The 14,408-nt window shown below is 37.7% G+C and overlaps 1 long non-coding RNA gene across 1 annotated transcript in view; it reads left to right on the top strand.

Annotated features, from left to right (window-relative positions):
• The first annotated feature begins 12,721 nt into the window (after nt 1-12,721).
• The window catches only part of LOC124583619, a 28,050-nt gene continuing 26,363 nt past the window's right edge, over nt 12,722-14,408 (top strand). The window contains exon 1 of the long non-coding RNA XR_006974218.1: nt 12,722-12,783. This is a non-coding gene — a long non-coding RNA (uncharacterized LOC124583619). The remainder of the gene's footprint in view (nt 12,784-14,408) is intronic.

The following is a 14,408-nucleotide window of genomic DNA, read 5'->3' as shown; positions in this document are numbered from 1 at the left end:
CTTGATCAGTGCGCCCAACAACCTATATTTTTCTGTTGAGGCTGTCCGTTTTGAAGTATCGTATATTACTGCGTGTGCCAAAATGGCGAGAAATTTTCCAGATTTGAGCAATTTGGTAATGGAAGATTTATACCATGTTATGGAGAACACCCGAAGCTCAATACAATGGGCTAGGCAACAAGGTCTTATGAAGAACGATATGGTGTGTGAAAATAGGTATTGTGTTGGATACAACGAGATGAAGCTGGAGAAAACTACAGGGAAAGATGGCGAAATTTGGAGCTGCTCCATTGGCAGGGACTGTAGAAAGAAATGTTCAGTCAGGAAAATGTCATTTTTTGCTGGCAGTCATTTAGACATTTCTAAAATTGTGCAACTGTCTTACATGTGGGTTTTCGAACTCAGTAGGCAAAAGTTTTTAATAAGGGAGCTCAAAATTGGCAGTGAGCACACTGTGTTCGATTGGTGCCAATTTTGTAGAAATATCTGCCATGAATATTTCTTAATTGAGCCAATAGTTTTGGGCGGCCCTGGCCATACTGTTGAAATAGACGAGAGCTGCTTCGTCAGCACCATCGAAGTCATAGGTGCGAGAGCAATGGGTCTTTGGTGGTTATGACGTTGAGACAAAGCAAAGCTTTATGGTTGCTGTGCCACAACGTGATGCTACCCATTTGCTGCCAATTTTGCAACAGTATGTTTTGCTACTGGAAACACAGCAGTTTCTGATTTGTGGCAACTTACAACACCATAGGTAACTTGGGCTACTTGTCGTTGCAGTGTGTGGCTGATTTCGATGAGTGATTTATGTCCAGCATTTTGATGATGTGATAGGTGAAAGCAGACAGTTGGTATTGATAAAAATCAAAATTTCTGTTATGTAAGCTAGGACTAGTGGGCCAGGGAAAAAAGTAACCAGTCGCTCGGTCATTTCAGAAAAAAATTGATATTTGCTGGATGAATTCCCGAATGTTTAATGGGTTTAAAGACATTTTTAAAAAAAATTTATTCTCAACATTTAGAAACAGTGGCTATTTTTTGCTTTTACAGGCATCTGTTTTTATATAAATTATTCAGTACTGAGTTGCCCCAGAAATTTCAAATAAGAATCATTAACTGGACTATAAATTAAAAACCATGATAACCATGCTGAATGTATTCCTTAATATAGGCCCTACTTTTAATGGCTCAAACTTGTTGATTGCAAGCTAAAAAAGCTCATTCTTTAAACTATTTAATTGAATAGATAAAAATTCTACTCGTCAAGCAGCGGCAGAACACATACATAAAAGACAGCTGTAATTAGCAATCTTTTGGAGCCAGTGGCTCCTTCTTCAGGCAGAAGGGTGGAAGGGGAAGTAATCGAGTGAAGGAGAAAGACTGGAGAGGTCTAGGAAAAGGGGTAGATATTGGTTAAGTCACCCAGAACCGCGGGTCAGAGGAGACTTACCGTACGGGATGAGAAGGAAAGACATTACTTACGGTAAGTCTCCTCTGACCCGCTGTTCTGGGTGACTTTCCCGATATCTACCAATTTTCCTAGACGTCTCCAGTTCTCTTCCTTCACCCCTCTTCCGTCTTTTATGTGCGAGTTCTGCTGCCACTTGGTGAGTAGATTTTTTATCTACCCTAATTGTATTTTTCCAAAGTAAGAGTAATTTCTCAGCCTTAATATTTATTGTGCTATTTCACTATACAGTATAACTACTTCTTATAGTGAGAAGCTTACACAAAATGTACACTATTTTAAAAAATTGATTTTTTGAATTTTTTCATTCTTTGACCTACAATATCTTTGTAAGGAGAGCAGATAAAAGTCTGAAAATTACACACTTAATGGATCTTCATGATATCAAACTTAAATTGGAAGTAACAAACAGAAAATATTGTGGGGAAGTGTAATCAAAGACTGCAATTTATTGGCAGTACGAAGGAGATTGCCTACACTACGCTTGTCCGTCCTCTTTTAGAATTCTGCTGCGCGGTGTGGGATCCTTGCCACATAGGACTGACAGAGTACATTGAAAAAGTTCAAAGAAGGGCAGCACATTTTGTATTATTGTGAAATATGAGAGAGAGTGTCACAGAAATGATAATGGATTTGGGCTGGACATAATTAAAAGAAAGGCATTTTTTGTTGCAACAGAATCTTCTCATAAAATTCCAATCACCAACTTTCTCCTCTGAATGTGAAAATATTTTGTTGACACTGACCTACATAGGAAGAAACGATCACCACGATAGAATAAGGGAAATCAGAGCTCGAACGGAAAGATATAGGTGTTCCTTCTTTCTGCGCTCTATACGAGATTGGAATAATAGAGAACTGCGAAGGTGGTTCGATGAACCCTCTGCTAGGCACTTAAATGTAATTTGCAGAGTATCCATGTAGATGTAGACAAGCCTGTACAAATCTGTGTGTTGTCATCCCCCTTCCACCAACATCTGTTCACTCACACTTAGTTAATAATGAGCCCTTGAAGTGTGCAGTTGAACAATCGAGTCTCAAAATAATGAGAATAGTTTTTCTAAGTGTTGGTTACTAACCTTGAAAACTCAATAGTGTGTCATTTAATTGCCAAAGTCAGGATAAATTTCTGAAGGACAAAAGGAAACCTTGGCAGTTGATGAATGTATAGTTCTTGCTGACTTTTCTGAAAACTATTCCTTTGTTGTTCAAGTGAAATACAAGGGCACCACTGGGTAAACAAACAGGCCACAGTTTGTCCATTTATGTTCTGTTATAAAGATCCAGATAAACTAGAGTCATAGTTTTTGTGTTGCAAATGATTACTTTGAGCACAAAGCTACAGCAGTGCATGCTTTTCACCTGCAGTTAACAAACTACGTAAAACAGCACGACAGTTCCATAAACAAACTGATGAACTTCTCTGATGGTGCTGCAAGCCAATATAAAAGCAAACAAATATTAATATCTCCTTTCTCCGAGAAAAAAAGACCGTTGGCTTGGTGCAGAATAGCACTTTTTTGCATCATGCCCTGGGAAGAGTGAGTGTGATGGCATAAAGGGTACAACAAAGTGAGCTGTCACAAAAGCTAGTCTGCAACGGACCTATGAGAACCAAATCTGGACACGTCAAGAAATGTTCACATTCTGTATAAAGAATAGGTAAAAGGGATTACGTATGTTTCATTAAATGTGAGGAAATACGAGAACTCTATGCCAATGTCTTGGAGGAAAGATTCAAAACTTGTCAGAAGGTTAAAGGCACCTGATCTTTTCATTGTTTTATACCTTAGTCATACAACTTGCTCAACTGTATCACTGTGGAAAACTTGTACCACTGACACTTCAAAGTAAGGACATAGTGGCTTGTGTCTATGACGAACAGTGGTGGATTGCCAAAGTTGGTAACATTGCTCGTCAAAACTAAGATGTGGATGTTACATTTTACCAGCACCAAGAACCCCGTTTAAAAAATTTGAAAAGGATGAATTCGAGAGGCCCGTTAAAAATCATTAAAGGAGTTGTCTTCTCCCCTGGAATTTATGACTGTGACTAGGCGAACATTTAACCCTGTGCCCAACATGAGTGAAGAAATATCTCTGTTGTTCAATAAACAACATAGTAAAAACAAATAAGTTGAGAACGGGATAATGTAATGAATTGTCTCATTTTTTAAAGAGTTATCCTAGATATTTTTAAATTATGTAATTTATACACTGTTTCCATCAGCCCAGATATTGCAAACAGTAAGAAACATATTTTTGACTCGTATTTGAAATTTTTTTGTCCATGGAATCTCAAGGTTGAAATTTATACAGAAGTTTGATATCATAAAGGTCTATTAAATGTGTAATTTTCAGATTTATATCTGGTCCATTAACAAAGATTTGCAGACCAAAGAATGAAAAAATTCAAAACATTTGTTTTTAAAGTGTTTTTAAGTATAAGCTTGTCATAATTGTTTCTCTAAAAAAAAAAAAAAAAAAAAGGTATCTATACTGAGTAGTGTAATACCACAAAATGTATTAAGGCTAAGAAACTACTCTTTGGAAAGATAGTATTAAAAATGGTTTTTTTAAATTTACAACCAACAACTTTGAGACATTAAAAGTGTATTCCCTAATACATTCAGCAGGGTGATCATGGTTTTAATTTATGGTCCAGTGTCTGCTGAAATAAATACCTCTTATATGAAAGGTCTGGCGCAATCCATTACCGAATAATTTAAAAAACCACAGACGCTTATAAAAGTGTAAGAATGCTTGCAGCCTGAAACAAAAATGGCTGCTCTTTCTAAACGATAACCAATAAATGTTTTTAAAAAATATTTTTGAGTCCACCAAACATGAAGGAATTCACCCAGCGAATTCTTTCTACGCGAATGCAGTTGTCTCTCTTTGTAATTTTATTGCTTTCTCAAGTATGTTTCCCTTTGGATACAATTAATTGATAGTTTTATGGTTTGGATGGTGTACGATCTTCCACAGAATGCTTGTATTTACTTAATAGGCACACGTTTCAAAATCCAAATATTAGATCATTATTTCTCTGAAGGAAACATTTTTTCCAGTATAAATCCTAGAGGCAGAATTGTATTGTTTACATTGTGACTGCAGCACTACTCTTCTCTCACCTGTTGTATATAAATATTTCTGGAATAATTTTATCACCTGTTTAACAGGACACTAATGACAGCAGCGGAGAAGCTTGCCGCTGTTCCTGATGTGGATATCGACCCAGAAGGAACATTTAAGTATGTTCTAATAGGTGTCTTTGGTCCAGAGGGTCCTGATGGCAAAGAACCGAGCAAATTAGTGGTCAGTAACTGGTAAACTAATATTTGGTCAACTTTGTGATACATTATTATTTGAGAGACAGTCGTTAGCATCATTTTTCAATTTTCTCAGTTGAATTTTTCTTTTGATGTCGGTGACTTCCAATGGGGAATTGTAGCCTAAGGTTGGTTGTTATCTGCATAACATAGTGTTTCAGTGTTTACTGTTAAATTGGAAGGGAGATGGTGGATGGTGATACAACTGAAAACACACAAAAAATTTTCACTGAAACACTGTTGAACTACAGTTATGGCCCTGTGTGCTATGGTATCTTTGTCAGATAGTGTTGACAGAGGACATGAAAAAGCATTCAAAGAAGAGCAACTTATGTTGTTTTATTGCTAAGAAGGGGGAGTGCGCCATGGACATGCAGGGTGTGTACGACCCGGAAGAGCCGGGGAAAAACCCGGGAAATTTTTCATTGTTTTTGTTTTCAGTTAAATTTGTGTAATTTTGATTGGTAAGAACCAATACTCTAACAAAGGATATTTCTGTGTCTCAATACTGCAGCAATAAAACATGAACAAGAGAAAAAACGAAAATAAAACTTAAATTTCAAGGGAAATGCACCATATACAGCAACAAAACGGTGCTCATACAAGTGTCCGCCAACAGTAAAATGCGTCAAAGGCCTTAGGAAGACTGTGCAATGCTTTGTAACAGCAAATTGCCTCTGCTGAGCGTGACGTCACAACTGTTTACATTAAATTCATTTTAACAGTTACGAGCTCGATCATGCACATGCACAGTTGAGTAGTACCTTCTCCCGCTTCTGGCTACAGAAATTGTTGGCTGTGTAAGCAGTCGCAGCAAGCAGCTAGATGCTACTGGGAAAAATTTTACTGGAGCGCCCAAGCTGCCAGATTTATACATGCGCAGGAGGTCCAAATCTAGGGAGGGGGGGCAAATTCATATTCTTGAGGGGGGGGGGAGGAAACCTTGTTTCACAAAGCGACTCGCATCCAGCGCACGTTAGTTTGTTAGTTTATCGATTATTCATATTACGTTGAAACTCATCCCTGTCGGTTTTTGAACATTTTTAACACATTCTAAGTTGATTTTGAATGAATCGTAAGTTGATTTGTGAATGCGTGCGTAGTGTACATGTTTCCTCTGTCAGTGGAATCTGACAGAGCTGAGCGAAGTAAGGCTGAACGGATGAATGCCAACCGCTGTCTGATTGTGTGGTTGATTGTGTTTGCGAATGATGAGCGTTGTTGTAATTACTAGCGGAATCCATAGATTCAGATTACAGGAGTGGAAATAAACGAATAACAGGTAAGAATGATTACGTATTACGTTCTCGGTGTATACAAGAAAATGAAATTTTGACAAAAAATTTTTGGGCAGATCGCTATACTAGTAAGGGCGAGTTGTACAGTCCACAGCTAGCAGCTACTTTAAGTTTCTAGTTCACCTTTATCTCTCCCCATATTTTTTTATCTTTCATTTTCATTTCAACCTCATGTTACACTTTCCACCTTCTAATACCATGTCACCCTCACAACACCCCCACAAAAAAATGGTCTTTAAATATGTCTGCTTGTGTCTGTATATGTGGTCTTTAAATATGTCTGCTTGTGTCTGTATATGTGTGGATGGATATGTGTGTGTGCGCGAGTGTATACCCGTCCTTTTTTCCCCCTGAGGTAAGTCTTTCCGCTCCCGGGATATATATATAATTTTTTTTAACGTCCTATCTCAAACGCTCGAGGGGATGGCGGGGTATTGCCCCGGTTCGGAAATATTAGAGATCCGGGACCGATGCGCAGAACTGTCTGAATTACAGTTGGGAAGTGTGTAGTCTCCACGTGACCCATTTTTACATTTAGTGTTTTTGCTGTTTCCTCTTCATTTACTGCTCCCACGTCAAATGAAGACAAAACAGATTTCTGTGGCCGGGAGCTATTAAGTGAATTAAAATACATTCACATAATTATGGAAGGCTAAACTGTGTTATTAGTAGCAGATTTTATTTTATTTCCATCTTTCTGACAGTCGAGCGTTAATTGCCTTTTAGAACAATGAAGTTATTTTTGTTGGTTTGCCAAAGTTATTTTCTTTCATTGATCTTTTCCACTAAGGCAGACAATATAATTTAGACAAAGTGTTTAATTCCACACACTGTGTTTGCTGCATTTCAAGTGCACATTTTCAACTTCTAGCTTATTTGGCGTTACGCCATAATAAAGAACCAAATATGAGACAGGACAGTACTGGTACTCCAAGAAAATTTACATCCCAAAAACCACATAGAAAAGCTTAATAACAGGTCGTGGGATTCTGGACATACAAATTTGCACTTTAAATGTGAACATTTTAGTATGGGTCATGAAATTCTGATTCTCTTGGAGTATCCTCTGATGTCTTGTTTCTTACATAATGTAATATCTTTTATTGTTTCACACGTACGAACATGCGGGCTCCCTACGACATCGTAGCTGCGCTTGCGCAGTGATGCCTGTCATCTGGCGCTCTCTGGCAACTGCAGAAACGAACCTATTTCTAACAGGTCGTGGGAAAATATTTCGAATGGTGGGTTGAAAATCGTTACCATCAAAGTACCATTCTAGCAGTTACACCAGAACTATGTGAGTTAATATACGATGAATTTCTTAAATCACAAAGTGTTTGACTCTCATTTAAAAATCAACTCTTTGATGATGAGCCATTTAGATGAATTTTGAGACTGGAAGATCAGACATTAATGTCGTTATTAAAAATTTTACTGGCACCTTTGTGTGATACATCTTAAATTGTAATACGCGCATAAAAGACCAACATTTTATGTGAAAGCTTAGCTTCTCTTGCAGCGTATTAATCTGATAGACCAATATTATATGTGAAGGCTTTGCGTTTCGTTTAGCAACACTATTTACATTAATTTGAACCATTAACTTTTTCTGTTTGTGTGTTCGCGCTACTTAACAGTGATGTTGCTGTTGGTTGACTACATCACGTGTCCTAAGCTCTGAATACCTGCTGTGATCGGCTGGCGAAATCGCATGAAATGAGCTATGACTAACTTACAAAAGCGCATCCCAATCTCAATTTCAATGCTTTGGAAAGTAACATGCGGTGTTTGGTGGAATTCGAGTTCATACTTTCCTGATACAAAAATATGCAGCATACATGTTGCTGCACATCAAAGATCTTTCCAAAATGCGTGTTTTTTTTATTTTTTTCCCTAAAGCGCCAGGACATTCTACGCCCGTGTATAAAACCATAATCAAAGGACTTATAAGTTATACAGTTCCAAGAGAAAATATACCGTCAGTTAACAGGGAAAAAGTATGTTTTCACTTGGGAGAAAGTGTATTTTTGACTGAGAAAACTGGGAATTTTTTTTCCTTGTCCGCATATACCCTGACATGATATACAAGTTGGGATGACAGTCATTAAAACAAAGGTGTTTTTTGTTATGATGAGATGTTTTCAGGAAATTTCCTCTGAATGGCAAAATATTTTGTTGGCACCCACCTACATAGGGAGAAATTATTATCATGATAAAGTAAGAGAAATCAGAGCTCCCACAGAAAGATTTAAATGATATTTTTCCCCAGTGCTGTTGAAGAGTGGAATGTTACAGAAATAGTCTGAAGGCTTTTCGATGAATCCTCTGCCGAACACTTAAGGATACAGGATACTTATAAATGGTGGAAAAATCAAAATTTTTTAAATGACTTTATTAAATTCTATAGTCTTTCCTGATTACATTGATATATACACTGTAGGGTTTGAAATGAAAAAAGACCTATACATACCAAATTTTAAAGTTACGGTCATGTACGAGGTGCGACAATAAAGTAATGAGACTGATTTTCTTTGCAAGGTGTGGCACCCCTGCAGGCTTGCGTAGGCACAATATCTGTGACCTTGGTCTATAAGCCGCTTCTAGTCCAAGCGGCATGTTGAAGCAACTGCTCAGTCACGAGTTGTGCTGTAATAAGTTAACACGTGTTAGTGTCTCTCATCACAGAAATGGAACTGCATAATATTGCGCAACAGTATGCCATTTCTTTTTGCGTTAAATTGAGTGAAAACGCGACGACAACTTACGGTAAGCTTAAGAAGGCTTTTGGAGAGGAGGTTATATCAAAAGCTCAAGTTTCTGATTGGCATAAAATGTTTAGTGAAGGCAGAACAAATGTTGAAGATGAAGACTGCAGTGGATGACTGTCAACCTCACGGATGGGTGCATGAACTCGTAAAATCTGATAGAAGTTTATCCATGAAAATGATTGCAGGAGAACTGCACATCAATCGAGGAACGGTTCGTCTAATAATAACATTGCTGATAATTGGATTCTGCATCACGATAATGCACTATCCCATACTGCTCTGTCAGTACAGTAATTTCTAACCTCAAAACAAATTTCGGTACTACCAGAGCCACCTTATTCACCAAATATTGCTCCGTGCAACTTTTTTCTCTGTGAAAGAGTCAAAATGGCGGTCAAGGACACCATTTTCAAATAACACAAGATGTCCCAAGAGCTGTGACGAAGGTCTTGGAGGATATTACAGAAGATTAGTTCCAGAAATGTTACCATCAATGGCAGAAGTGCTAAAGAAAGTGTGTGCAATCAGAAGGGAACTTTGAAGGAGACAACACGAAAATTGACTAAAACTGTAAGCAACATTTTTTTTCACATCAGTGTCATTACTTTACATTCGCACCTTGTATACTGCCATGCCCCCTTTATTTCTGTTACAGAAACCAGTATTATTTTGAAAAGAACTGTGCACTTTCTTTCTGTTTCCAGCGATTATATGTATGATACATTGTATATGTTGGTAACAGTGCAGGTTTCTAGCGTCTGTAAATGATTATCTTTGCAAGTATTTACTTTTGTGTTCTGAAGCAGTTTGTTCACATGTTAATAAACGTTTGTTTCCCAAGTGCTACATATATTTGTGGAAATACATATTTTTTAGTGTGCCACACATCAAGAAATTCAATAAAAGGAAATTCTGTGGTAACCAGTTGACAAACAAAACAAGCCACACTGTTGAAAGTAACCTACGTGTCAGTTCTTCAGTGAAGAAATTCACATGTGGCACGCCTCCTGGTGATTCAAATTTTTGTGTTAAAAATGACGCTGTTTGTAGTGGATTTGTTGTTGTTGGTGTGGGTATCTTATCTTCTTTGATAAAGGAAGTGGAAAAATGTAAACAATGTGATGGTGTAGGCTGTCTGGAACTAACTGAACAACAAAGTAGCAGGAAGGGTTTAGCGCCAAAATTAGTTGGTCTGTGTAGATCCTGTAATAAATCTACCTCGAAAATGACTTCGAACATTGTGCATAATTCATATGATGTGAATTTGAAGTTAGTGTACGCAATGCGTGCAATAGGAAAAGGAAAAAAAGGCTGCACAAACGTTCTGTCATTTGATTGATCTTCCTCCTCCCGGTAGGTTCAGCAAGTACATAAGAATACTTTTAGGTGCCTTGACGGTTGTGTCTAAAGCATCTATGAAATGTGCAGTAGAAAAAACTGTTAATATTAGTGAAACAAGGGACATTGCTGTTGCACTTGATGGGACATGGCAACATCGAGGACATCGTTCCTTGAATGGTGTTTTAAGTGCTACTTCTGTGGAGAATGGAAAAGTTTTTGATGTTGAGTGCTTATCTAATTATTGCCACACCTGCCATAGTAACACTGAAGGACATATTGAACATCAGTGTTATAATAATTATGATGGTTACAGTAGAGGTATGGAGAGTGATGGAGCTCTAAAATTATTTCAGAGGTCAGTGCCCGTTCATAACCTTAGATATACAAAGTACCTAGGTGATGGGGAATCTAAAGCTTTCAATCAAATTAATGAGTTCAATGTTTATGGTGATAGCTTCGTAACAAAACTGGAGTGTTGTGGACATGTGCAAAAGAGGATGGGTGCTAGATTGAGGAAGCTAAGAAGAGAAATGAAAGGAAAATTGCTATCTGATGGAAAATCTCTGTCTGGCTGAGACAGATTGACAAAAACTGAAATAGACCTCCTTCAGAGGTATTAAGGACTGGCCATTAGACAAACTGCACCTCTGAATGATGATACAGCAATGAGGAAAGCTGTATGGGCCACCTACTTTCATAAGTTGTCCACAGATGACCACACTGTTCATGGACTTTGCCCTAAAGGAGTAGATTCTTAGGTGTGCTTACCAAAAAGCAAAAGAAAGTGGTCAAATATACTATCAAAATATCATAAGCATTTTCTTCTTGAGCCTGTTATGTGAAATAAAACCAATTTTTAGAGACCTGAGTGGACCCTGTTTTGCTTAGTACCACATTTACTAGAATCTAAGACGCACCTGAAAAATGAGACTCGAAATCCAGGAAAAAAAATTTTCCCGAATCTAAGCCGCACCTGAAATTTGAGACTTGAAATTCAAGGGGAGAGAAAAGTTTTAGGCCGCACCTCCAAATCGAAACAAAGTTGGTCCATTGTAATATGAGACACAATTTAGGTCAAATGAATGACGATACAGCTACAGTAGTTTGGTTCGAGTCGTAAGCTCAGTAGTTAAGCTTTACCAGGTAGCCATTACTATGCGTCAGGCGCTCCGTCCATATTATACGGGTACCCTTCCTCTTTCGCGTACTTCGTTAGCGAAACAATGGCAAGAGACTGCTATTTACTGTTACCTACACTCCTGCTTTCTTGGAGAATGATCAACAAGAACCAAATAATAGACAGCGTACGATAGAAGATATTCTGAACGGGAGTTTAGCGAAAATTTTTCTCCGTTTGAAAATCTTTGCAGGCACCTCGTTAGTACATTACATTCTGCACTGAAATTAGTCATCTTCGATTTAAAAATCTAGTCAATTGCCGTGCTTCATTTCTGACTGTATCACTATTAGGCATAAGAATAATACAAATATAAATATGGGATGATATCTATATTTTTCCGTGTTTGCTGTTGTCTCACTCTAGTTTCGTAGTTTATTAGGCAGACAGGATTTAAATGAGTTAGCAGCAAACACGAAAGAATACATGGCAAAATGTTTATATTCTAATTATTCTTATGTGAAGAGAATACTGCATGCTATTCACAATTCATAAAAGTTCCTATAAGGAACCATCTCTTCTCACAGTTAGGAAAAAATTCAGAACGTAGAGTTGGCCATATTGACAAACATCCCAAACAGTCTTGCCAGTCGGATTTTCGTAGTGCATTGAAATGCTGCTACATTCAAAGGTGCACAATACGGAATTTGTATTTACTTCGTTGGATAATGTATGAAAATGCAGTGGTCGAAACTCAAGGCGGAGGAAAAACTTGTCTGCCACCCCTTTTTCTTTTTCTTTTTTTTTTTTTAATACACTCATGCAGAGGGTTTGGCGCCAGTATTTATCTTTGTGCCTGCAAAGCATGCCTGTGTAGCGCTACATATATTCGACAGCAGAAGTTAGTTGTGGCGGCACCTACCAACATTTTCCAGAACTTCCGCTTACTTTGCACTCAATTCTAAGCCGCAGGCGGTTTTTTGGATTACAAAAACTGGAAAAGAAGTGCGGCTCAGATTCGAGTAAATACGGTAAATGTCTTCATGGGGGCACTCAGAATACAAATGAAAGTTTCAACCATTCCATACGGGAAAGATTACTCAAGAATGTTTTTGTAGGAATAAATACATTAATAGTTGGTGTACTAGATGGTGTGCTATGTTTCAATGATGGAGTGATAGGAAGGTAGGAAGTCCTGAGAAATTTAGGCATAAAATGTGGCTCTAATATGAAAGATCAATTTCTTCTGTGTGACAGACAACGGGTGCATGAAGCTGAGAGATTCGCTCTTCAAGTTACCAAAGAAGCAAGAAGTGCTAAAAGGAATGCCAAGAGGAAGCTTGAAGATGAAGAAAGGCTGCAGGATGTAGACTATGCTTCAGGAATGTTCTGAGGCACAGTTTAATTGGACTCATATGTTCATTCGCAATTTCCCGCTAGTTGTTTTCTTCAGAATTCAGGTACAAATATTTCCTAAAGTTTATAAAGCATTGCTCTCATTTTTTCTGTAACTTTCGGTAGTCCATACTTATGTAGTAGACCTAAGCTTTATTGCAGAATCAGCTAAATCATAGAAAAAATAACATTTTTATTAGGAAAAAATTATAAATATTAAATGTAAGATGTGATACTTTTTTATCCTTGTAATATACGTAATAGGTGGAATTAAATAGGTCTAGTACCTCAGCCATGTCATGCATGTCTGGTAAAAATTTGGTCTCCTTCAAATGTATAACATTGGATCAAATGGTACCTCAGTTTGAGGAAGAATTTCCTTGTTACTTTTTTTAAATAACTCTAAGCAGGTTCAAAAATATTCAAAATACTTCTAATTTGTTTAGAAAGTGTGATCTATTACCTGATATCAACAAAAAATCTTAAAACATATACATTATAAACAGTGCCTGAAAGAAATAGGTGTTGATTTTTACATAATATTGAGCTGGAAAAATGCCGTGTATCCTTAAGTGTGAACTGCCAGATAGCTGTGTAGATTTACACGAGAAATATCGTCTGGTTTGCGCTGATGATGTAATGATGTGAGGGGGCTGAATGCATTTTTTTTTCCAAATTTAATGTGCCATTATCAACAGAATGATTGCATGCAGATCATTATATTGGCGTGTGAGGTTTTGGGATTGACATTTATTTTTTTATCGCGTATCTTGAGACTTTGATCCAAAGCTCATGGGATGAGGTGGTACCTAGTTTACAGAAAGCTGAATATATAATTTATAAACAAAAAATTACAGAATTAATAAAATATGAAATTAAGAGAAATTAGGATAAATTACATGTTGCATAGAGAAGTTCTCATGTATTGTGAGGGTCTCCTGTGTGGAATTCTAGCATACCACAAGGTAACCTTTGTGTGTGGATTTGAATACTTAGGTGTATCACTCTTTTTTTCTGCCCTGCTGGGAAATTTGGAAAACAAACCCTGGAGAAATCTTGTTTTTTGTCTCAGTAGATAAAACAGTTTGTTTACTGGGATTTCCTGCATCGTCGCTGGCTGGGTGCAGCTTAATACATGCACCGCTTCCCTACTCCCTCATTCTTACTGCTTCTCCACTTCCTACCACTCCCCTCAGCTTGCAGTCAGTGCTGCCACCACTTCTTGCCACTAGCCTAGTAGCTGCCGATGGGTGGCGTGAGGGGTGGTTTGTTTTGATATGATTCTTGGAGATTGTTGACCCAGTGGCTGGAGACAACGGTCATATGTGCACGAGTTGTGTCTGAGTGATTGTGTGAATATGTGTATGTGTGTGTGTGTGTGTGTGTGTGTGTGTGTGTGTGTGTGTTATTTTCCAAGAAAGGTTATGGCCAAAAATTTAGTTGTGAGAGTGTGATTGTCTTTTCTACGTGTCTGTCCATGGTTCAGCTATCATCTTTACGTTGAGTTGCTACCTATCTTCATTAGCATTAATTCTCAGAGTATTTGCACAAATTGATGGATTTATCACCACCATCTCATTTTGTCAACATAATGTCAGTGACTTGTGTAAAGCTGGCCACATGAATGGACTTCCATGATGGGCCAAAACCACAGGCCATTTCTGTGGGTCTCTCTAACGGATTGGGTCTG

The sequence above is a fragment of the Schistocerca americana genome, unplaced genomic scaffold (assembly GCF_021461395.2).
Source record: "Schistocerca americana isolate TAMUIC-IGC-003095 unplaced genomic scaffold, iqSchAmer2.1 HiC_scaffold_46, whole genome shotgun sequence".
NCBI lineage: Eukaryota > Metazoa > Arthropoda > Insecta > Orthoptera > Acrididae > Schistocerca > Schistocerca americana.
Note: the sequence above shows the minus strand (reverse complement) of the source record. Positions and strands in the feature narration are given on the sequence as shown.